At 44.2% G+C, this 25,301-nt stretch overlaps 1 pseudogene; it reads right to left on the minus strand.

Annotated features, from left to right (window-relative positions):
- Window positions 1-1,321: 1,321 nt before the first annotated feature.
- Window positions 1,322-25,093, minus strand: LOC123129358 (tRNA ligase 1-like; annotated as a pseudogene).
- Window positions 25,094-25,301: the final 208 nt, after the last annotated feature.

The following is a 25,301-nucleotide window of genomic DNA, read 5'->3' on the forward strand; positions in this document are numbered from 1 at the left end:
CCAGCGTGGGCACGTCCAAGTTCTAGCGTAGTGGTTTGGAGCTTGCAAACGATAGACCGCCGGGTCCGCACCCGCACGGCCCGAGTCAATAGCAGGGGTCTCGATTTTTTCGGCGCGCTGGGAAGGGGCTCGCCACAGTGGTGGCGGAGCTGTCGACGACGGCGAGCTCAGTGGTGCAGCCGTGCATGGAAGGGAAGATGCGAGAGATACAGAGAGGGAACCAAAGGGTTTAGGATGGAAGGAAAACGATGGGGAAGAAGATAAGGTTGGAGGGGCCCTGTGTGCGTGCGTGGCGGTGCAATGTCCTCTCATCTGATGGCTTGCGCGCGTCCGGTCGAAGACACGGCCCGGCCAGCCGGTGGCAAACTTTCCCCCCTTTATACTTGCATAAAAGAGAGAGAGTTTAAATTCCTCACTACCTTGTGTTAAAAAAATACCACACCTCAGGTGCACAACTGAAGAACATCAGCTAGCCCAGATCATCAGTGAGTATTGTCCTCACAATTTGACAAGCATCTCAAATAGAGAACCTTGATTTGCACTCATTTAAATCTGAGTTCTAGATTCTTCAGAAATACAAATTCAGTTTCTACACCTGATACGTCACTTCAGGCTCCTGCTGCTCGGCTACTGGCTGCCTCCTCCAGCGTGTTGTGCTCAATCGAACATTGAAATGCAGGCCATGTCGTGCTCCAGGCTATGTGTTGGCCACCCTTCAGTAGGTTGATGGCTTCTTAACGGAGGGTGATGTTTGCGCAACAGAAATATCTGTTTGATCCGAGGGTGAGTTCGCCAATAAAAAAAAAGATTGAAGGTAGTATAGTTCTAAGGAAAGTTATTCTTTTATCTTCGATATGGAATGTGGTATAGAATGTTTCGGATGGCTGGTGATGTTTATAGACTGTTGCTAGATTAATAAAGAACCCAAAAAAATCCTGCATCCATGAAAAACTCAATTTTCGGCAAGATAATCGTAATTCTTTTGTTGAAATGAATTGTATATGTTTGGTGCCATCTCTCGCTACACATGAAGCTCAACTGAATCGTATATGTCATGTACCATCAAGAAGTTGAGCTAATGCAATTTTTAATAGCAATGCCTGTTGTGCAGTGATGATTTTGTACTCCCTCCGTTCCTAAATATGTCTTTATAGAGATTCCACTATGAATCACATACGGATGTATATAGATGCATTTTAGTGTAGATTCACTCATTTTGCTCCGTATGTACTCCATAGTGTAATCTCTACAAAGACTTATATTTAGGAACAGAGGGAGTATTTAATAGTCAGTCTTAAAATTAATCATCTCATGCTGTGCATCACCTGATATGCATATATGTGTATCAGAGTGGACCAGAAAATCGAATACCTTGTTGAAATCCATTTTCACCAACCTATTCAGATGTGAGTGAGTATTGTCGGGTAAGCTTAACGTTGATATTTAATTTAATACAACACAGTTTGTATAAAGGGAATAGTAGTTTATTTTTTCATGTTTAACTGCTGGAGTCTTCCCTATTTATCCAGACATATGGTCATTAGGTTTTATTTTTCATCATCACCGACCACTGTGTTACTTGGTTATGAAGATCAAGCTACAAGAGAGCCAAGTATCTTTGCAAGTTCAGAAGGTGTTTACTGAGTCTGGGCTAGTGTAGTTTTTTTGCCTTTGATGTTCATATTCACTTCATCCGTATCTCTTCTTTTGTGTTCTGTTTATGATGGTCCAATTTGACATGTATGTAGTAATATTTTTTTGAGGTGTTGTAAGTACTCCCAGTACAACTTTATACAAAATTAGCGACAATTAATATGGACCAGACGGAGTAGTATATTTGGTTGTGCTTGTAGATGTCTTAACTTTCTCACGTAATCAAATACTGACATTCTTGAAGGGGTTGACATCAACATTGTGCAGATTTGGAAACAGATGAGAGTTAAAGGTCGTTACCGCAAAAGTCATATTTTATATCCATACATATGCTATGAAGAGAGGGAGGGAGATTAGCAATGTACCATTCGTCCAACATTTTGGCAAGCTCTTTTTGCTTACTCGGTGATGTTCCCCAGATCTCCATTTGCCTATAAACACATTCAGGAACATTGATATCAGGGGAAGCGCTTTTTGTGCATTCAATACAAAAGCAGCAACGATCGTGTATGTATAGTAGTCACAATTGACAACTCAGCTACATCAACTGCATACGTCTAGAGTCTTCAAGCATGAAACCATGACTTACCCAAGGGAAATTCCTTGCATTTCAAAGACATTTGTGTGGCCATGTATAGTAGAGAAGCAGTGGAAGAAAACTGAAGCTTGAAAGTTTGGTAAGATTGGCCTACACAGCATACCTCAGGTAGTAAGTTCTGTAAGCAGATGGGCCATCTTTGAAGAGGGTGGACAGGCCATTTCGAATTAAAAACGTCCTTATCTGTCAGGTAGAAATATAAGAAGGTAGTTACAAGATACATATTCATCTTCCATGCACAAGAACAGAAAATCTAGTTAAGAAAAGGAAGTCCAAAGAGAAACTAACCAATCCAGGGTAAAGAGCATAGTATTCATATTTCAACAAGTGACCACCGAGCAAAGTGCCAAAATAAGCTGAAAACAATGGCAAAGTACCTTATAGGTCAGGAATTTTAGTTTAACCATCAAATTTGAATCCTCATCAACCAGACCATCCTTAGTTGACGATCTTGAATTCGAAACACCATTGATATTTTCTGGTAAAGCGTTAAAACTGTCTTTGGGAAGTTCAGCAGCCTTGAACAGGTTTACATCAACAAAGAAACCTAACCATGAAACATAGGTCAGTCAAAGGTGCATCGATACAGGTATTAATTGCAAGAGCTGAGAATTAGTTGTCAAAGGAGGTGAGAGTTTTATGAAACAAAATGTTCATCTTACCTCTGTACAGTGGCCACAACTCTTGATTTTTCCTAGAAAGAAAAATGCAGGATTCATGAGAGCTAATAAATATCAAAAAGAGAAAGCTAACGAGACACTTTATCCATTTCATATTACAAGGCAGGCGTGGGAACTAAAGAAGCCATTAATAGTATAGGAAAATGACCATGGTAGACAGGAACTTGTTGTATAGGGAAGCAGAGCAAATAGTTAGTATGCGTATGTGACCATAAATGGCGAAGGGAGATGAGAGATAAACTATGGCAAAATCTGACCTCATCTCTTGCTGATAACGTCTAAAAGCAGAATCCTTGTGCACATGGATAACCATCTTGTAATACAAGTTATCATTTGAAAGAGAATCAATTTTTTGGTAATTCCTATAACATTTGAAAGCTGCAGGGAGATTTCTCTTCTTCATCAGACGGATCATCTCCTGTAACAGTCCAGAACAACAAGCTATTGACTTGCTGACGTTGCAGTTATCATGAATTTAAAACGGAAGCATGTCTATTACAGTCAAGAAGAATCTATCGTTGGACAAGAACCAATAACATCTGCTAACCTGTAATTTCTTAGTTGCATAGTCCGTGGGATGTGCTTGCAAAAAATGAGTGAGAACTGATCTATCAGTATTTCGAGATTGAGCGTCAAGACCACTGTTTCCAAACCAATCGCAGTGGTCTGAACACAATGATGATCCAGCATTTTCAAGAAGTGCTTTAATTTGCTGTCATGTAAAAATAGAAGTTACAGCAAGGTAGAACCAATACAAAAGTTAAGTCATGAAGGAGATGGGAATAGAAACTTCACAACATTAAATAATACCTGCTTCTCATCTGACCTATTAGTAGCGCATATTTCTCATAAACTTGGTCCTAAATCAGAGTCGCCTGCATATAATAGCAACTTTCTGAATCAGTAGAACATATAAAGTGTTCACAAATTCACAGCTCAGAAGCATCAAACAATCTCGGAACATGTTTAAATGCATCAGAAAATCTTTGTTAGGATAGAAGCATAGTGTTAGTGTACTGACATTAAGGTTCCCAGATCTGTGACACCCATTTCCAGGAGTCAATGTTTCCTCTTTTTTGTTAGTTTGAGCTTGAACCACATATGATAGGCTGAGCTTAAAATCACCTGCTGAACATAAGTTCATACTCCATGAAAGTGCGTTATATCGACTAGACGGGGGGGGGGGGGGGGGTTGAATAGGCGTTTTTATGAAAGTCTTCAAAATGTGAGTAAATAGCATAAAGCTACTACTTTACAGGCTAGGGTTCCAAAAAACTACCGGTTTTCAATTTTTTCCACATAACTACCAGATGGGTGGTCGGCTATTTCAAAAAACCCAAATCCCTGAGTCTTTATCAGTTGATCGCGATTATGAAAATTGAGGCCCACATGTAAGATAACCGTTTGTTTGACCATTTACTTTGACCGTTAACTTACATGTGGGTCCTACATGTAAGTTTTGTAAAAAAGCAATCGGGTCCCTACAAGTTTTCTAAAAAAGGTATCAGGTCCCTGTGAGTTTTCTGGAAAAGCAATCGGGTCCCCGAGGCAAGGCAACGCTGTCTCCTCCGGCCGGCAAGCCGCGCCCGCGGTGGTGGAATCCACGACATGCACCACCTGAGGCCCGCGAGCCGCATCCCGCAGCGGCCGGGTCCCGCCGCCCCGTCGTGCCTTGCCTGCGGCCGCCGCCCCGATGTGCCTCGCCCGTGGCCGCTGCCTCGCCATGCCTCTCCTGCGCCACCTCCACGCCGTGCCTCGGCGGCCTTGAGGCGGCGAGATCCGGCAAGCCTCGTCCTTCCACGCGCGGTTGCCGACGAGCTTCTCCCCGGCACGCCCCTTCATGACGGCGGCCTCCTCGGGACGGCCCTTCCCGTGCGTCGCACGCTGCAGAGCCGTTGTGGTCGTGTCAGTCGTCGCCAGGCCGCAACATCCGTCGCCGGCAGCCCCTGCCTTCATGCCCTCTGCGTCGGGTTACTCGGCCATCCGGACAAGGTCGATGTCAAGCGCGAGTGCGGCTCCGGGCAGCATCTACCGGGAGAGAAGGGGAGTAGAGGGAGAGAAAGAAAGAGAAAAGGAAGAAGAGTCAGCTTACATGTGGGCCAAACGTGTAAGTTGACGGTCAACAAACGGTCAAACTAGCTGTTTGTTTAGGAGCGGGTCCCACCTGTCATAGACCTGATTATATGTCAACCACCCGGCAATTTGGGTTTTTTGAAACAGCCGACCACCCATATAGTAGTTATATGAGAAAATTTAAAAACCGATAGTTTTTTGGAACCCTAGCCTGTAAAGTAGTAGTTTTATGCTATTTACTCTCAAAACGTGAAAGTTTCGAAGACAAACGATAGAAATGAACCTATAACCATGCAGCGGAAGGTAGACTACACTACGCAAACCATAGTCAAGTATTCAATGAAGTGAAAGCACAATGACTAATAGCAGCTAGGTAGTAAGGATCAGGTAGGAAGATATTATGAAGCCAATCAAAACAAGCAGTCACTCAGTGAAGACAAAGGATAATGCAATCATACAATGACTTCACAAGGACCAACAGTAAGTAAAGGGAAGGGAAGGATGAAACCAGTGACTCGTTGAAGACAATGATTTGTTAGACCAGTTCCAGTTGCTGTGACAACTGTACGTCTGGTTAGGGCGGCTAGGTATTTAAACCTGAGGACACACAGTCCCGTACACCCAGTCCTGAACACGCAGCTTAGGACACCCAGTCCTCACCGTATTCCCCTTGAGCTAGGGTCACACAGACCTCGCCCAATCACTCTGGTAAGTCTTCAAGGTAGACTCCCAAACCTTCACAGACTTCGTTCACCGGCGATCCACAATGACTCTTGGATGCTCAGAATGCGACGCCTAACCGGCTGGAGGATTCACAGTACTCAAGTGTAATAAGTCTTCAGATCACACAGACAGGAAGACTTAAGTGATGCTTAACACTCTTTGGCTCTGGGTGGTTAGGGCTTTATCCTCGCAAGGAATTCTCTCTCAAAGGCTTCGAGGTGGGTTGCTCTCAAACGACAACAGCCGTACTTTAACTCTGAGCAGCCAACCGTTTATGGTTGTTGGGGGTGGGCTATTTATAGCCACTAGGCAACCCGACCTGATTTGTCCAAGATGACCCTGGGTCACTAAGGAACTGACGCGTGTTCCAATGGTCAGATTTCAAACACACACGGCAACTTTACTTGGGCTACAAGCAAGGCTGACTTGTCCAACTCTGGACAAGATTCGCTCTCATAGTCTTCACTCGAAGACATATGATTTTGATTAAGCATCACTTCAGTCATTCTGACTGGTTCTCTTGGACCCCACTTAACAGTACGGTGGTTCCTATGACTCAACAAAGAAGAAAAAGAACTACGAAAGATCTAAGTCATCGAGCTCCATAGGCTTCATGCGATGTCTTCTTTTGTTAGTCTTCAATGTGAATATCTTCACATACCACCTTTGACTTCAATGTCTTCATACATTTTTAGGGATCATCTCTGGTAGGAAAACCGAATCAATAAGGGACTTCTACCTGTGTTATCGTGCAATTCTCACAAACACATTAGTCCCTCAACTAGGTTTGTCGTCAATACTCCAAAACCAACTAGGGGTGGCACTAGATGCACTTACAATCTCCCCCTTTTTGGTGATTGATGACAAACTAGTTGAAGTTTTCAACAGGGAATATAATATGTGAAATTGTAAAGGATAAGGAATTGTCTTCATAAGTTGTAAGGGCTCCCCTAAAGATGTGCATATAAGTAATTTGCTTTTGGAATGCAAATGCACATGGCATGTTGTACTTGTGGAGATCCTCTTGAAGACTAGGCAAAACATAAAGTAACCGCCCATATGGACCCGCTTGAAGACTATCAAACTCATATGCTTCTCCCCCTTTTGTCAGTAAGGACCAAAAAGGTTCGAAGACATAGAGCATCTACTCGTTCCCCTGAGGAGTAGGTGAAGTAGCAAGGTCGTCGGTGTTGTTAGGCGGTGCAGACGAGCTCGGGGCAGTGTCGACGCGTGCTGAAGGAGGGGGCGGTGAAGTAGCATCGTCTTCGTCCTTGATCACTCTGGCATTCACAGTTGCCGCAGAGGAAGAGAACTCAAAGTCTTCAAGAGAGGGAGTTCGTCGTAGCACAGCCCTTCGGGGAGGTGTGGAGTCAAACTTGAAACGTTCAGAGAAGCCATCCTCTTGAAGATCATCCTCAGAGCACATAAGCGTCAGCCCTTTCCATGTACGCCGACAAGTTTCATGGGCAACAAAGGCATTCTTGGTGGCAAGATTGCGAATGCGGTTGACATCCACCAAAAGGCTTTTCATTTGACGCTTCAGCCAGTCATGATGCCGATCCTGTTTCTGATGAAGAGCAACCAGAAGCTCTCGGTCATTGAGAACACGAGATCGCTTCTTGGGCCGTTGGGCAATGGTGCTTTCAGTGGCTTCAGTGAGGGCACGATGAGGTGCACGTGTAGTGCCAGCCAGAGGATAAACACGAGTGACTGCTTCAACTCCTTCAATGTTTTGATAGAAACTTTGATGCTCCGCATTCTCAAGACTAAGAGGCTCCTTGGCAGGCTCTGGATAGAGGGCATAAAGATTCGATGATTGCGAGCAGAGGGCTGATATGAGATAGGTGAGTGGAGTTTGATCAGCCGCATTATCCATGGAGCGTAGAACTTCAAGCCAAAAAGATCAGATCCTGAAGCAGCAAGCTGGCGGATGAAGAAGTCTTGTGCGTTGAAGCATTTGCCATGAAGAATATAAAAGACCAAAGTCTTCATTGCACCTTCCAGCTTTGCATGTGGGGAATGTCCTTTGATGGGCCAGAGAGTTCGCTTTAAAATGTGATAGATGGTCCTTGGCAGATACTCCAGGTCTTCAACAAGGAACTCCTTAGGATATGCAGCGTCTTGTGGCAAAGGCTTCATCATGCTGAGCATCTGACTCATGTTCGGTTCAGGCTTCTGAAAGAGGCTCTCCATAGCTTCACTTTGAAGTTGACATCCAGGTTCATAGAGATCTCCAGGAGTGGGCAGACCAGTGAGCTCAATGATATCAAAGGCTTTGGCTTCGTGATAAACATTTCCTATCATCCACTCAAGGACCTAAGTCTTCGGATCTCTGTTGTAACCACGTATGTGAAGAGTGGCATAAAATTGGAGCAGTAACTCTTCGTTCCAGTGTTCTTGGTCGGTGACGAAATGGAACAATCCAACCTCTTTGAAGCAGTCCAGAGCTTCTTCCAAGCAGGGCAGACCAGCTATTGCTTCGGTGTCAAGACGCATATGTGGGAAGATGCGACCTTGATTGTACAGAATGCAGGAGTAATAGCTTCGCTGCGGATAGCTCCAGAACCGATCAGAAGATATTCGTTCCCTTGAGTAGGGGTTCTTGGAGCTATTGAAGAAGGTGTGTCTGCTTTGAAGCTGTTGACATTGAAGGATCCAGGTGCTGATGCAGGACCTGGAAACCTGGGCAACCTTGGTATTGGCTTCTGTACCTGAGGCTTATGCTCTATATGATAGTCAAACTGAGAACCAACAGCAGGCGCAGGAACAGAAGCAGTATCATCATTGGCTTCGCTGACTTCTGGTTCTTGGGTTGGTGTAGGCTCCACATTTTCTTCAGCCATGACAGCGTCAGTGGCTTCATTGGTGTTGGTGGAGGCAGCCTCAAGATTTTCTACCTCCACTTGATGAGCTGGAGGGTCGGGCACAGACACGTTCTCCGCAAGAACAGCTTCGTCAGTAGTTGGGGGAGAGGGGACACGTTCTTCTTCTTGTTCTTGTGGGTGATCAGCCCATGATGCATCCTGAGCAATTGGCGTCAGAGGACGACCAATGCTGATGAGTTCGTTGTGCGTAAGCATAGGCGATGATACCTGTTGGTGCTCGATCTGAGGAAGAACTGCATCATCTTCAACATGGTCATGGTGACCAATGTCTTCAGCAGCAGTGGGATCAGCTGCTGGAAAGTCTTTAGCTTCATGAGCCTCTGTGAAAGCAGGCTCATGGACAGTCAGTTGGCGCTCTTGATGTTCAGTGGCAGGGCGAACCATGGAGATAGGTTCAACAATTAAGGGCTCTGTGGGAGCAGCCCGTTCCTTCTTGGTCTTCCGCTTCTTCTTGGAGGGAGTAGGAGCAGAGGCTTCAGGATGTTTCCTCTTTCTGGCTTCAGCCTCAGCAGTCCTCGTCTTCTTCAGTTCTGAAGCGGTAGACCTGGCTTTTGGCTTCGAGCCAGTCATGCTGGTTGGGAAGACAATGGGATGTGCTTCTTGCCTTGGTGCGTCGGGTTCGGCCATAGCGGGCTTCTTCTTCTGCTGCTTTGCAGCCATCCTGGGGTCGATGCCAGGACGACCAAGGGCCTTGCGCTTCTCAGCCTCATTGTAGGCTTGCACAGTCTTGTCAGCCAGGATCTTCATGCGCTCACGAGAACCTTGAGCTATGCATGTTTCTTGAGAAAGGCTTCTTTGAGCTCGTGTAGCATGATCTTGAAGTTCTTGACCTCTTGCACGCTGAGCTTGGCCATATGCTTCTTGAACTGAGCTTTCTCAAAGTCAATCTTCTGCTTCAGTTCAACGATGCGCTGGGCTATAGCTAACTCTGAAGCAATGGCGCCATGGAAGGCGACACTGAGACCAATTGAAAGTTGCAGATCTTCGAAGCTGAGGTTAGGCGTGTCAAACCACTCATCAATGAAGTTGTGGATGATTGCCACGTCAAAGAGAGGCAGATCATTGAAGATTTCTGCTTCTTCTTTGCTCTTGATCAGTTGCTCAAGAGTGTCATCTGCTAGATCTTCATCACTGGACAGATCAATGGCATCGTTGCGCAGAATAGCAGCAACAGTCAGTTTTTGGCTGGTGTGTGTGGCAGAGGCATCTTGACTTTCTGGGGCTTGAAGATGCGTGACAGATCTTCAGACTGCACACTGTCTTCAGGAGGTGCAGTAGCCAGTGGCTTCGCCCGTGAAATTTTTGGTGGAGAGGCAGGCTTTGAAGCTTTAGGCTGCTTCAGTTTCTTTGGCTTCGGCGCTGCAGGCGCTTCATCTGATTCAGCGTCATCTGCAGGCTCATCCACGTCTGTCCCTTGAACCACGATATGAGTGATGAGACCTTCCAGGTTGTAGAAGGGCCCAACAAGATTGGGTTCAGCTTCGCGGGTCCCATCGGCACGGGGAGCAGAGGGACGAGGGTTGAAGTCTAATCCCAAAGACTTCTTGTTCTGCTTCGCCGAATTCTAGGCAAACTGGAAGTTGCGCTTGAACAGATTGTCGTCACGACACCATAGTAGTGATGATGGGTGTGCATCTGCAGGCTGTGGTCCTCGGACCATGCAGGGATAGAAGCCTTGTTCAATGGCTTCTTCTCTGGATCTGGGTTGAAGATTTTTGTATAGGATGTCTCCCCACGGTCGCTTGATGGCATTTTTCTCAGCATATTCCTGGGTCACAAACCGGTATTTGAACCATTGTTCTGCGCAATATCTTCAAATCCATTGGATTCGGGTCTTGCGCTGATTGTAATCCTCTTTAGGATCTGTCTTGTAAAGCTCTGAGAGGTCATCAGGCAAATTTCTTGATGTTCCCCCTCGACGCTGTCTGCCACCCTTCCTTACTGATTTCTCTACAGCCATGAACTTCAAACCGAATGGCTTCAATATGTTCAAAGGCTTCAAGGGCTTTCGCTTGCTGAACAAATAGGAACTGGCTTCGGGAGAATTTATGTGATGCTGTAAGAATTCTGCAAATGAATGCAGACTATGAGAACCAAGGGATTCTCCCACGGACATGTACCTGTGACAGCATTAAGGTGCGAGGGAAGGGGAAGAGGTCATATGCATTCTCAGAAGATTTTGAAGATAAATCAGTTTAGAAGACATTGACCTCATCGTGCGAAGACATTCACTCATAGATAAGGAGTTGGTTCCAGATTTGTACGAATCCACGGATCAGTACAAGTGAGGAATCTAACTACTTTGTGAAGCATAAGTGAATATACTAGGCATATTATGAGATGCAGTATGAAATAGAACCAACTTGTGTGAACAGAAACTGCTTGTGGTAGAAAGTGACGAATCTATAGGATCAAGGGGGCTGTAAAAAGGAAGTTTTATTTACCACACGAAGAACTGCTAGACAGAGTGGAAGAGGAGGCCGAGCAGTTCGATCGTCCGTGCCCTAACTTGGCGACGGAGGACACCTACGGCGACGGCGGAGAAGACGATGTCCGCGGTCGGCGTGAAGACGGCGTCGGAGAGGTTGCGGCAGCTAAGCGCTTCGTCGCCGGCGTCGTCGAGGGCTAGCGGTGGCGCTAGGGTTCGTGCGAGAGTGGAAGAAGAGATAATGACTATGGTGATGCATGTATTTATAGGGACAGGGGCAGCTCAGTGTTATTACATAGGTGCCCCTGGCGATTCACATCTGAGAAACACGTGGCCATCATGCAGCATATCGGAGGTTGTTCCACGTCCCACGCACGCCTGGATTATCGGGTGGTCGTTCCCACTTCTCCGGGTTTCAGGTGAAGGAATTAGCATTGAAAGTGGACTTAATGTTTGTCTCTGTATCTTTTGCTGATAAGGACGTAGAGAAGACATTTGACAGTTTCAAGAGAATGCATATGATTTGGAGAGATAGAGTTTGAGATAGAAAGCATAGAGAGGTTAGGGTCCAATCACATTCACTTAGTTCAAAAGATTCAACAAGAATACATAGCTATAAGTGAATGTTGTAGAGGACAGAACACTAGTATATATATATATATATATATATATATATATATATATATAATCAACATAGTGAAGATAATCATGAAGACATGTTGAGATTGAAGCCAAACCAAATGTGAAGACATAGCAAATGTAACGCCATGAGTGAAACACTTCAAACAGAACATTTGGTGGTGGCGTTACCCACCGCATAGAAAGTATTAGACCCAGACACGGCGCCCAATTATCGTGGCGCTCCGAAGTCAAATTCCTCATTAATGTATTCACACTTAGAATGTATTCACACTTAGAATGCATGTCTTCATTGATTGAAAATATACTTTACTTCGTGTGTTGCACATCTAAGTCATCAATATGCATAAGTGTTAGGATGTGTGCCTGATCACAGGACATTTGAGAATTCCAAGATATTTAGCTCATACCGTAACTTGCAAAATCTCTTCTCATCCAAGGGCTTGGTGAAGATATCTGCCAATTGCTCTTCAGTGTTGACATGTATAATATCAATATCTTCCTTCACAACATGATCTCTGAGAAAGTGATGACGAATCTCAATGTGCTTTGTCTTCGAGTGCTGAACTGGGTTGTTGGCAATCTTGATGGCGCTTTCGTTGTCGCTGTAGAGTGGCACTTGCTTCAGATGAATGCCATAGTCTTTGAGTGTTTGCTTCATCCACAGAAGCTGAGCGTAGCAAGATCCAGCAGCAATGTATTCAGATTCAGCAGTGGCGAGAGATACACAGTTATGCTTCTTTGAAGACCAACATACAAGTGATCATCCCAGAAAATGACATGTTCCTGATGTAGACTTGCGATCAACCTTGTCACCAGCATAATCAGCATCCGAGAATCCAACCAGATCAAACTCTGAGCCCTTTGGATACCATAATCCTAGAGTTGGGGTGTAAGCCAAATATCGAAGAATTCGCTTCACAGCTAAGTGATGCGATTCCTTTGGTGCCGCTTGGAATCGAGCACACATGCAAACACTAAGCATAATATCTGGCCGAGATGCATATAGATAAAGTAAAGAACCAATCATGGAGCGGTATACCTTTTGATTGAACTCTTTACCATTGTCGTCGGGACCCAGATGATGTTTGGCTGGCATTGGCGTCGTGAAGCCTTTGCAGTCTTGCATACCGAACTTCTTCAGGCAATATTTGAGATACTTCTCTTGAGATATAAAGATGTCGTTGCGTTGCTGTCGTATTTGAAGACCAAGGAAGAACTTCAGCTCTCCCATCATGGACATCTGATATTGCTCTTGCATCATATATCCAAACTCTTCACTGTATTTCTGATTGGTGCAGCCGAAGATAATGTCATCCACATATATTTGGCACACAAACAGTTCACCATCATGTCTTCGTGAAGAGAGTGGGGTCGAGGAAACTAGGTGTGAAGCCTTTGCTCTTCAGGAAGTATTTGAGTGTGTCATACCAAGCCCGAGGGGCTTGTTTGAGGCCATACAGTGCCTTGTTGAGCTTGTATACCATGTCACCAGGCGGTTGTGCAACATACACTTCTTCTTCAATCTTGTCGTTGAGAAAAGCGCTCTTCACATCCATTTGATATAGAAGTATGTTATGATGATTTGCATAGGCCAGCAGTATGCGTATGGCTTCAAGTCGAGCCACATGAGCAAATGTTTCATCAAAGTCAATCCCTTCAACTTGAGTATATCCTTGAGCAACGAGACGAGCTTTGTTTCTGACAACTTGACCATGCTCATCTTGCTTGTTGCGATATATCCATTTGGTGCCTATTATATTGTGCTTCCGAGGATCAGGACGCTTAACCAGTTCCCATACATTATTCAGCTTAAATTGTTGAAGCTCTTCTTGCATAGCTTGAATTCATTCAGGTTCCATGAAGGCTTCTTCAACTTTCTTGGGTTCTGTTATTGAGACGAATGCGAAGTGCCCACAGAAATTTGCTAGCTGTGTTGCCCTTGAACGAGTGAGTGGACCTGGTGCATTGATGCTATCAATTATTCTTTCAATCTGCACTTCATTTGCAACACAAGGATGTACAGGACGAAGATTTTGCTCTTGCTGATCATTGTCATTGTTAGATGGATTGTCTTCAGGCTGAGCATTGTCTTCAGGTTGATCAGGTGCGGAGATGATAAGTTCCTCTTCAGGTTGAGCTTCAGAGGGTATGATTTCTCCAGTTCCCATAAGTTTGATTGATTCACTGGATGGAACTTCATCTAGCACATTTGGCAGGTGCTCTCTTTGTGAGCCGTTAGTTTCATCGAACCGCACGTCCACAGTTTCAACCACCTTATAATGAAAGAGATTGAAGACTCTGTAGGAGTGCGAATCCTTTTCATATCCAAGCATAAAACCCTCATGTGCTTTTGGTGCAAATTTTGAGGTGTGATGTGGATCCTTGATCCAGCACCTGGCGCCAAATACTCTGAAGTAACTGACATTTGGCTTCTTGCCAGTAAGGAGTTCATAAGATGTCTTGTTCAGAAGCTTGTGAAGATAAACACGGTTGATTGTAGGACATGCAGTATCAATGGCTTCAGGCCAGAATTTCCTTGGAGTCTTGTATTCATCAAGCATCGTTCGGGCCATCTCAATGAGTGTTCTGTTCTTGCGTTCGACGACGCCATTCTGCTGTGGCGTGTACGGAGCTGAGAATTCTTGTGTGATGCCCAAAGTATCAAGATATGTATCAAGGCCAGTGTTCTTGAATTCAGTGCCATTGTCACTTCTGATGTGCTTTATCTTGGCGCCATAGTTGTTCATTGCTCGATTGGCGAAGCGTCTGAAGACATCCTGCACTTCAGTCTTATAGAGGATTATATGCACCCAAGTATATCTAGAATAATCATCAAAAATGACAAAGCCATAGAGACAAGCAGTAGTAGTAAGAGTTGAGTAATGAGTGGGACCGAAAAGATCCATGTGGAGCAGTTCGAAAGGTCGAGTCGTTGTCATGATTGTCTTAGAGGGATGCTTGGCCCTCGTCATCTTTCCTGCTTCACAGGCACCGCATATGTGATCTTTCTTGAACTTGACGCCCTCGATGCCTATGACATGCTTCTTCTTTGCAAGGGTGTGCAGGTTCCTCATGCCAGCATGCCCTAACCTCCGATGCCAGAGCCAGCATTCTGAAGCTTTTGCCAGAAGACATACGGCAAGCTGTGGTCCTGCTGAGAAATCTACCACGTACAAATCATCTTTCCGATACCCTTCAAACACTAGAGACTTGTCAAATTCCATTAGAACAAGGCAATGATATTTTCCAAACATCACGATCATGTTTAAATCGCAAAGCATTGAGACAGACATTAAGTTGAAACCAAGGGATTCAACAAGCATGACTTTATTCATGTGTTGATCCTTTGAGATTGCAACTCTACCTAGACCCAATACCTTACTTTTACAAGTGTCAGCAAATGTGATGTGACTCTTGTCGGATGGACGTAAGGTTGAGTCCATAAGAAGGCTTCTCTTGCCAGTCATGTGATTGGTACACCCACTATCAATAATCCATTCTGAAGCTGCTGGTGTCGTACCCTACAGTGCAGTTAGGGGGATAGGCTTCACGAAGAGAATTGTGAAGCAAAAACATTTGACGAACCAGTGGGTTATGAAAGCTTAGATCGAGATTTGGACTGATAGGGCGAGTAGCAAGCGATTCAGGAACAAAGTACATAATAAGACCATTTGGGCATTTGATCTTGCGCCCTACAAGATGTTTAAGGTCCCCAGCAATAGCGTCAGACGATTTTGGTTTTCTGCTGGAGACCCTCCCCTGCAAAAGAGAGTTAAGCTTTCTTAGCCACCCACATCTTCAAGGGTGGCTTTGAAGCAATGAGTCTAAGTGCAACATCTGAGAACTTTGGCTTTGGAGCCCTAGCAAAAAGTCTTATGAACATGGCGGTTTGATGAACCGCACTCATATTCATAGGCCTGAGTATGGCTTCCCTGCAAAACATTTGCGTTAGTGCGACTCAGGTGAGTCCTCTGTCTGTATGAACCCTTTGGACCGTATGAAGCCTGTGGTCTGGGGTTTGTCTTCTTCACCTGTGGTGTCATGATGACATTCACAGGAAGATTCTCCAAACACCTTTTCGGCACCCAGATCTTCTTCATAGGCGGTCCGTTCCTGCAGTTAGTACGAATATACCTGGCAAACACTTCACCATTCTGATTCTTAAACAGTTTATAGTTTGCATCAAAGGATTCATCAATAACAATGGGATTAGCACAAGTGAAGCCAGATAGGGTGGATGGATCCGCTGAAGGTTCCTTTGCAGCAACCCATGTGGTTTTGGGGCACTGCTCAGGTTTCCAGTAAGAGCCATCAGCATTCATTTTCCTTTCGAACCCAACACCCTCTTTCCTAGGGTTTCGGTTCAGGATCTGCCTTTTGAGGACATCACATAGTGTCTGATGCCCTTTGAGACTTTTGTACATTCCTGTTTCAAGCAGTGTCTTCAACCTAGCATTCTCATCAGCAATAGCAGTGGTATCCTCAGCAGAGGGGTTAGTTACCACATCAACAGTTGAAGATATTGCAATAGTAGCAGCAGTAGAACATTCAGCAACAGAGGTAGCGTTATCATGCTCAATGCATTTAAGACATGGTGGTTCAAATCCTTCCTGAGCGGAACTGATCTGTTTGGCGTGAAATGACTCGTTTTCCTTTTGAAGATCTTCATGAGCCGCTCTCAATTTCTCAAGATCTTGCTTCCTTTGAAGATAATCATAGGAAAGCCTTTCATGAGTTGTTGAGAGCGTTTCATGACGACTTTCAAGTTCCTCATACTTAACATGAAGATTTTTTATGTCTTCAATTAAGGACTGAGATCGAGTCATTTCAGCGTCTAACAGATCATCACTTTTGTCTAACAGTTTTTGAATATGTTCCATAGCTTTCTGTTGTTCAGTTGCAATTTTAGCAAGTGTTTTGTAGCTGGGTTTGGAATCACAATCAGAGTCATCTTCACTAGGTGTTTGATAGTGAGTAGTGCGTGTGTTTACCTTGGCACCGCGTGCCATGAAGCAGTAGGTAGGAGCGGAGTAGTCCTTGTCATTTGCATCGGTGTCGGTGATGAAGTTGTTGTCTTCAGTGTTGAAGATGGACTTGGCAACGTATGCTGTAGCCAGACTTGCAACGCCAGAATCGGACTCCTCCTCAGACTCCACCTCAGACTCCACCTCCGCCTCCTCAGAAGCGGACTCCTCCTCTGAATCCATTTCCTTGCCAACAAACGCACGTGCCTTGCCAGATGAGCTCCTCTTGTGTGATGAAGACTTGGAGGAAGACTTGGAAGAAGACTTATAGTATTTCTTCTTCTTATCGTCAGAGTCATACTCCTTACTCTTCTTCTTCTTTTTCTTCTTCTTCTTCTTCTTCTTCTTCTTGTTCTCATTGTCCCACTGCGGACACTCAGAGATGTAGTGGCCAGGTTTCTTGCACTTGTGGCATGATCTTTTCTTGTAGTCATGAGCAGAAGCTTCATCATTCCTTGAGCTTGATCGTGAAGACTTTCTGAAGCCTTTCTTCTTGGTGAATTTTTGGAACTTCTTAACAAGCATAGCAAGCTCCTTTCCAATGTCTTCAGGATCATCATGACTGCTGTCAGATTCTTCTTCAGATGTGGAGACAACTTTTGCCTTCAAGGCACGAGTTCGCCCATAGTTGGGACCGTAGATGTCTCTTTTCTTAGAAAGCTGAAACTCGTGTGTGTTGAGCCTCTCAAGTATGTCAGACGGATCGAGTGTCTTGAAGTCAGGACGTTCTTGAATCATCAGGGCTAGGGTGTCAAACAAGCTGTCAAGTGATCTCAGGAGTGTCTTGACGACTTCATGCTTGGTGATCTCAGTGGCTCCGAGAGCTTGAAGCTCATTTGTGATGTCAGTGAGTCGATCAAACGTGAGCTGGACATTCTCATTGTCATTTCTCTTGAAGCGGTTGAAGAGGTTGCGAAGGACACTGATTCTCTGATCTCTCTGGGTTGAGACGCCTTCATTAACCTTGGAGAGCCAGTCCCAGACTAGCTTAGATGTTTCCAAAGCACTTACACGGCCATACTGTCCTTTAGTTAGATGACCACAGATGATGTTCTTGGCAGTGGAGTCCAGTTGAACGAACTTCTTGACATCAGCAGCGGTGACACCTTCACCAGCCTTGGGAACGCCATTCTTGACGACATACCATAGGTCGACATCAATGGCTTCAAGATGCACGCGCATCTTATTCTTCCAGTAGGGATATTCAGTTCCATCGAAGACGGGGCACGCAGCGGAGACTTTAATTATCCCTGCAGTCGACATAGCTAAAACTCCAGGTGGTTAAACCGAATCACACAGAACAAGGAAGTACCTTGCTCTGATACCAATTGAAAGTGCGTTATATCGACTAGAGGGGGAGTGAATAGGCGATTTTTATGAAAGTCCTCAAAACGTGAAAGTTTTGAAGACAAACGATAGAAATGAACCTATTACCATGCAGCGGAAGGTAGACTACAGTAGGCAAACCATAGTCAAGTATTCAATGAAGTGAAAGCACAATGACTGATAGCAGTTAGGTAGTAAGGATCAGGTAGGAAGATATTATGAAACCAATCAGAACAAGCAGTCACTCAGTGAAGACAAAGGATAATGCAATCATACAATGACTTCACAAGGACCAACAGTAAGTAAAGGGAAGGGAAGGATGAAACCAGTGACTCGTTGAAGACAATGATTTGTTAGACCAGTTCCAGTTGCTGTGACAACTGTACATCTGGTTAGGGCGGCTAGGTATTTAAACCTGAGGACACACAGTCCCGGACACCTAGTCCTGAACACGCAGCTCAGGACACCCAGTCCTCACCGTATTCCCTTTGAGCTAAGGTCACACAGATCTCGCCCAATCACTCTGGTAAGTCTTCAAGGTAGACTCCCAAACCTTCACAGACTTCGTTCATCGGCGATCCACAATGACTCTTGGATGCTCAGAATGCGACACCTAACCGGCTGGAGTATTCACAGTCCTCAAGTGTAATAAGTTTTCAAATCACACAGACACTAAGACTTAAGTGATGCCTAACACTCTTTGGCTCTGGGTGGTTAGGGCTTTATCCTCGCAAGGAATTCTCTCTCAAAGGCTTCGAGGTGGGTTGCTCTCAAATGACAACAGCCGTACTTTAACTCTGAGCAGCCAACCGTTTATGGTTGTAGGGGGTGGGCTATTTATAGCCACTAGGCAACCCGACCTGATTTGTCCGAAATGACCCTGGGTCACTAAGGAACTAACACGTGTTCAACGGTCAGATTTCAAACACACACGACAACTTTACTTGGGCTACAAGCAAGGCTGACTTGTCCAACTCTGGACAAGATTCGCTCTCATAGTCTTCACTCGAAGACATAGAATTTTGGTTAAGCATCACTTCAGTCATTCTGACTGGTTCTCTTGGACCCCACTTAACAGTACGATGGTTCCTATGACTCAAGAAAGAAGAAAAAGAACTACGAAAGATCCAAGTCTTCGAGCTCCATAGGCTTCATGCGATGTCTTCTCTTGTCATAGTCTTCAATGTGAATATCTTCACATACCACGTTTGACTTCAATGTCTTCATACATTTTTAGGGATCATCTCTGGTAGGAAAACCGAATCAATGAGGGACTTCTACCTGTGTTATCGTGTAATTCTCACAAACACATTAGTCCCTCAACTAGGTTTGTCGTCAATACTCCAAAACCATCTAGGGGTGGCACTAGATGCACTTACACTCCATACTTTAATGTTCGCTGGAATCATTTCTTTTGTATTCACTTGTGCAGAATTGGTCAAATGGGATCAACCTCTGTGATCTACAGTTCCAACCATGATATATCAATTGCTAATCATTAAAAATAGTTAAAATACATATAGTTGTGTGGGCACTTTTTTGGAAAATGATGAATCTCCATATATGTATTGGATTATTAGGTCAACAATATGTATTGACTATATGTATCAGTGTTGCAAAGTTTACCATGCTCAAAGTCAGAAGCAGACTAAGTGACTAACAGGAAAAGCACTACCATGTGGTATAATATAAAAACAAAAGAAGGTCGCCTGGTTTTCTTCAGATGAGAGGAAGTTTTATTAAGTGACTTCAAAAAGTAAAGAAACTTAAAATGGAGATGAAAGCTTGGCCAAGGTCATTTATAAATAAACTAAAACCTTCTTAAACAGCCCATATATTCACTCAAACAACAAGAAAGCCTCATTATAGTGGCTTACCTCCATCTAATGAAGGTTGTCGACAGTTCCTCAAACCTTCCATTTGAACTAAACTTTCACGACTAACAATACGGGCAACCAGACCTTCAAGTATCTCACCTTGCACCATTACATGATCCTTTGACCCTAGAACAAATAGTCAGTACTTTGATGGTGGGGAGAGATGAAAAATATACATTTCAGTTTAGAGCAGCAGTAAAAGATAAACATTGCCAGGAAATAAATAATTTTTCGAGATAGTCATACCTCGCACAGATATGTCAGCTATTTCACCAAGGACATTACAAATTGGTGTGGCAGTTCCCTCTTCACATAATGCATCATAGGCAGCAAAGAATGAAGTGGCGGATTTCCTAATGGAGATGTAAACAGAAAGCATAATGATGTTATGAGCGGCCCCAGCGCCAAATGCATATGTACGCATCTGCGAGTGATACTTGCATGCCATCAAACAGATGAATGGCATGAAAATATCTGCACAGTGACATAGACACACACAAAAACCTAGCTGTTGAACAATTTCTAGCAATAATACAATATAGAAAGTGCACTGAAGAGCTCAGATAGGCTATAATTCAAAGGATGCACATGATGTGAAGAGTAGTCGATGATACACACAAGAACGAAACAAGAATTCAGTAACATGGGCTGCCTGATCATCGTATTCAAGCAACACTTAATGTGGAAATATAATAACATTGCATTTGTTTTCAAAACACTGGACAATTGCAAAACATGAGATGCCAAAATCAACAACTGGTTACGAGGTCTTCTACTCTTCTGTACAGTGTAACTACATGAGGTATCATTATTAAAGTCTTTCACCCTTTCTTATAGTCCCATTTAAACAAGTCAGCCAAACACTCTAGATGGAAAACTTCCCACATGAAATTATCAGATGAGCACCTCGTGGAGAATAGCCAGACATGGTTTGTTGGTAGGCGCCATTTCCGACAAAATTCAATCAACTTTGGAGTAGAATAGAATTGAGGCTTGCCATCACCCAATTCTGTCACAGCTGTAATCACAGCTACAAAACCAAAATAGAATTGATAATGTGGAAATTGATGAACTGGAACAAATGCAGCAAGTGACTTCATAGTTCAGAAGGAAAATGAAAGAATAATACAGCATTTATAGCCTGAATACAGTATCAGAATGAACTAACGATGACGAAAGTATACACTGAGCACTATTTATTCAGGAGAAAAATAGGCATACCATAATCATCCTTAGGCCTTTGCCCATGGTCTCCTAATACAGCCGTGACAAGTTCCATTGAAACGCTTATTCGGTTTTTCTAGAAGCACAAAACAGAGGCAAAATAAAAAATCTTAAGAGAACTGCTGAATACAAAAGGCACAAAGGATAAAGTAAGCATATGCTTGTTTGTGCTTAATTCCAACAAACTAGCTCCAACAGTCAACTAAGCATCAAATTGTGTTGTAATTTAATTGCTAGGCTTTAGATTTTATATTTGCTGATGTGATTTTGTACTAATTAAGAAAGATGTCAAATTAAAGAGCCACGCTGACAAAAATACAAGTGCAAAAATATATATAAGAAAATAACATTTCCCATAGTTGCACCCATACTGTGTGCTAAAGAATTGACGTGTATCAAGTACTGAAAGGCTAACAAACACATGAACATGGAAAACAGAAGTCAACAAATGAAATTCTTGACAAAACCTGCATTGGGAGTGGAATACTGGAATACCTCGAGACAATCATTCAATTCTGCTTGCATCTTAGGAGCTTCTCTCCCCTAAGCTTCACGAAACAAGTGACCCAAAACAAAAACGCCCACAGCAGTGTAGCTATAAGCAGAATTTTGCCTTCAGTCAAAACACAAATAGGTCAAGAAATTATGCAGATAAAAGACCAGAACTTACATATTTCCAAGGCTGTTCTTGGCATATGCACCACCACGGTCACCAGCATACATGAACAAAGACCCTGAATGCTTTAGCGTAACCTAAGAAAACAAAATATCTTAAGCAGGATAAACACATCTTTTTAGGCAGCAGAGTAAACACATCAAACAATCAGTATAAGCTCTAATTTTAGAACAGTTAATTAGAAGGGGGGAAATGAAAAATTAGGTATACCTCCATGGTAGCTAATCCTTGTGACACCATCTCAATCATTCGGGTTCTTGACTGCAATCACACAGATGGTAGTTAATATCCCATTCAGGACCCCAAATGAGCGAGAACCCGCTGTTACTTAAATATGTACCGTATAGTCAGTTCATTAATATATTTTTCATTAAGAACAAAAATACATATGTTTGTATTGATCAAACCCATCAAGGTTACCGACATCAGGTTCCACCATCCAATGGCTGAAAATACATTGGAGTGCATGGATGATTCAGAAACAAAACTCATATCGCCACAGAGCGACCGAAACCTAGAAAAGTGAGCAATACTTACTGATTTTAAAAAGTTAGAAACTAGGCTCCTGTCACTCTTTTAGAGTTCCAAATCATACGAGAACAATCACTGGAAAACATAATCTATCTATTGTTAGATTTACTGAACACAGTAATAGTAGAGTCGTAACACGGTATTTTCCAGACCAACTTAGAAACAGGCACAGCACATTAACCGCAAACTGAGCCCAGTTCAGGTGTACCAGGAGCATTAAGGCAGCACTAGCTAATGTAACTAATTAAAGTTGGGTCGTCAAAGTAATACTGACTAGCAGCAAACGACCGAGACGATGAGGGGAACCCAGCGAAGCACGCACCTCCTGATCGGATTCCTCGTTCTCGAACTTGGGGTAGAAGGTGGCCCGGATCCGCGCCTCGGCGAAGGTGCTGGTGCTGTCTAGCGAAAACTCGTTGAACAGAGCGGAGAGCTCGTCGCCGGCGCCGCCCTGCTCGGCCGCGACCCCTGCGGCGTCCGTGCTGGGGGGCGCAGCGTCCATCTTCTCGTCGATGCCCCCGGCGGCCGTGGACGAGGGGGCGGGGGTGGGAGCGGCCGTCTGCTGCGCCTGCTTGCCCTGCGAGGAGAGTCGCGGTTAGGTTCGGGGAGCCGGAGAGGAGGAGCAGGGTCGAGAGGCGGTGTACGTGGTCGCGGCGAGGAGGCAGTGCAAGTCGGCGGGGGTAGCGGCGCCGCCGGCGCGGCGCACGGCGTGTTCCGGCGGATTTGGCGGTGGAAGGACCTTCAGTTGACGGTTTTTTTTTCAGGCAAAAAGGGGCGGGCACAGATCGACGGGCCGCGAGAGAATCGGGTTGGGTTTGGGCTGTTGACCATAGCGAATAAGGCCCATTTCTGGGCACATCTACTATGGTAGTGTACCAGTCCGTGTATGTGGCCTCAGATTGCTTGGAAGTAGTGACGAGTATACAAGCTGAAGTTCCTTATCGGTATTATGCTATCATGCAAGACATGCATCAAACACCAGAAGGGGCTATTTCAGGATATCAAGTTCATTTATAAAAATAGGAAGTATAACGGGGAGGCCCATGCCTTAGCAAAGGCAGCTGCTTCTCTTAGTCCCGGGCGCCACGTGTGGCTTAGCTGTTTGTCCTATATAATATGTATCCCAATGTGTTTGAACGCTTAATAAAGGATGTAGTTTGTTAAAAAAAATATACATTATACGGACCACATACATAATATATAGTTTTTGCGTCCTGACCTCTCAAAACTGATAATGCTTCCGAAAACAAAATTAAAACTATTGCATATAGATTATTGATGATTGTCATTAATAAGCTGTTCCATCATCATCTTTTTTTCGAAGACGATTTGCTGGTTCCTGTGAAAAGGACTCCAACAAAACCAACAAAAAATATATATGATGATAACGATGAGCGGTTGAACTTCATTAACAGAAAAAAATCACAGCATTATTCTTTATTTCGAAATTGCGCATCAGCTGGCGCATTAGCATGATCACTTGGAACACGATAAAATTGATCAGGGTGTATGGGACGGCAAAGGAGGATGGGCCGGCGTCGCCGATGCGCCTGGAGAAGAATATGCTCTTTTGCACGCATCCATGCATTCGTCCACTGAAATATAGCAGAAGTCGTTTAGTAAACAGCAGTCTAGACCATTCTTATGCACGCACAGTCCATGTGGTAAATGAATCTTCTTGTTGACTTGGTCATCCATGATTCGGCCTATGGGACAAAAAATATATATCAACCGTTAATATCCACAAGCTAGCATTATTTGTAAAGACAAATATGCACGAGTAGGGCATACTAGTTTGCAGAGACGAGTGTTAAACTCGTTTTCATTTCTATCATTTTGATGCGATTATAATATTAGCTAAAGATTTCGTTATGGTGAGGAGGGGAACTACTAGTAACTCAGGACGTGACTTACAATGTACATGCATAGAACAGTACATCAGAAGCAGCAGCGAGAGCAGTGTTGGTGCATTAGCAAGGCCGGTGCGCTTGTCCATCAAGATGATGCAATTAAAATTGCAAATTCTTCCTTGAGGAGTGTGTATGTATGTTTTCTGATCGAAATACACTACAATATGCTTGCTCTATCTACAGATTGTTTCCATATATATACACACACACACTGTGTGAGAGAGAAAGAAGCAGAGAGAGAGAGGGGAAAAAATCAATTCAGGGATACAATACCATACCCAACAGATATGTTTACCAATATACTATATGATTACTTAGAATACATTAATTGTAACCAATGTATATCCTTAGAATACATTAATTGTAACCAATGTATATCCTTAGAATTCAGGCTGCAGGTGAGACTGACCGTGGGCTCCCACCACAGTCCACTCAGTTCCACCAAGATTTGGTGGGTGATAGCCAACATCCCAGTACGATTTAGGTAGATTAGATGGGCATAAGTGGGATCCCACTTCCCTGAGTACTTAGCACTACTGGCTAGCTACTCAATCACACTTGCCCACTTCGCCTCTGTGAATCACTGGAAGTTTACTGCCATGCTTGATGCAGAAAGAACTCTAACTACCGCACATGGTGGTCGTCGTGCTCGTGCTTCATCAGTGGCTTACCTGCTGGAGGTTGCTTGACTAACAGAAAGAGCGCGACGAGCGCAACAGCCTCGCTCCACAGTGATGACGGCCATTCAAGTACATGCTCGTCCAGGTGCTCGTCGATGCGCGCGGCGGCTCCATCTACGCCGTCGTCCTCGCATGCATGGGACAACCAGGCTGCGCCCCACATGATCGGATTCCTCGTTCTCGAACTTGGGGTAGAAGGTGGCCCGGACCCGCGCCTTGCCGAAGGTGCTGGGAATGCAGATTTTGTGAGCTTATGCACCCAGGCGTCACTATCCTAACACTTCAATGTTGCTTTGAGATCTGTGCTACACAACTACCTTATTACATGGAATTTTCTCTTTTTTGTTCCTCTCATATAAAACATGTCTTGA

The sequence above is a fragment of the Triticum aestivum genome, chromosome 6A (assembly GCF_018294505.1).
Source record: "Triticum aestivum cultivar Chinese Spring chromosome 6A, IWGSC CS RefSeq v2.1, whole genome shotgun sequence".
Taxonomy (NCBI): Eukaryota; Viridiplantae; Streptophyta; class Magnoliopsida; order Poales; family Poaceae; genus Triticum; species Triticum aestivum.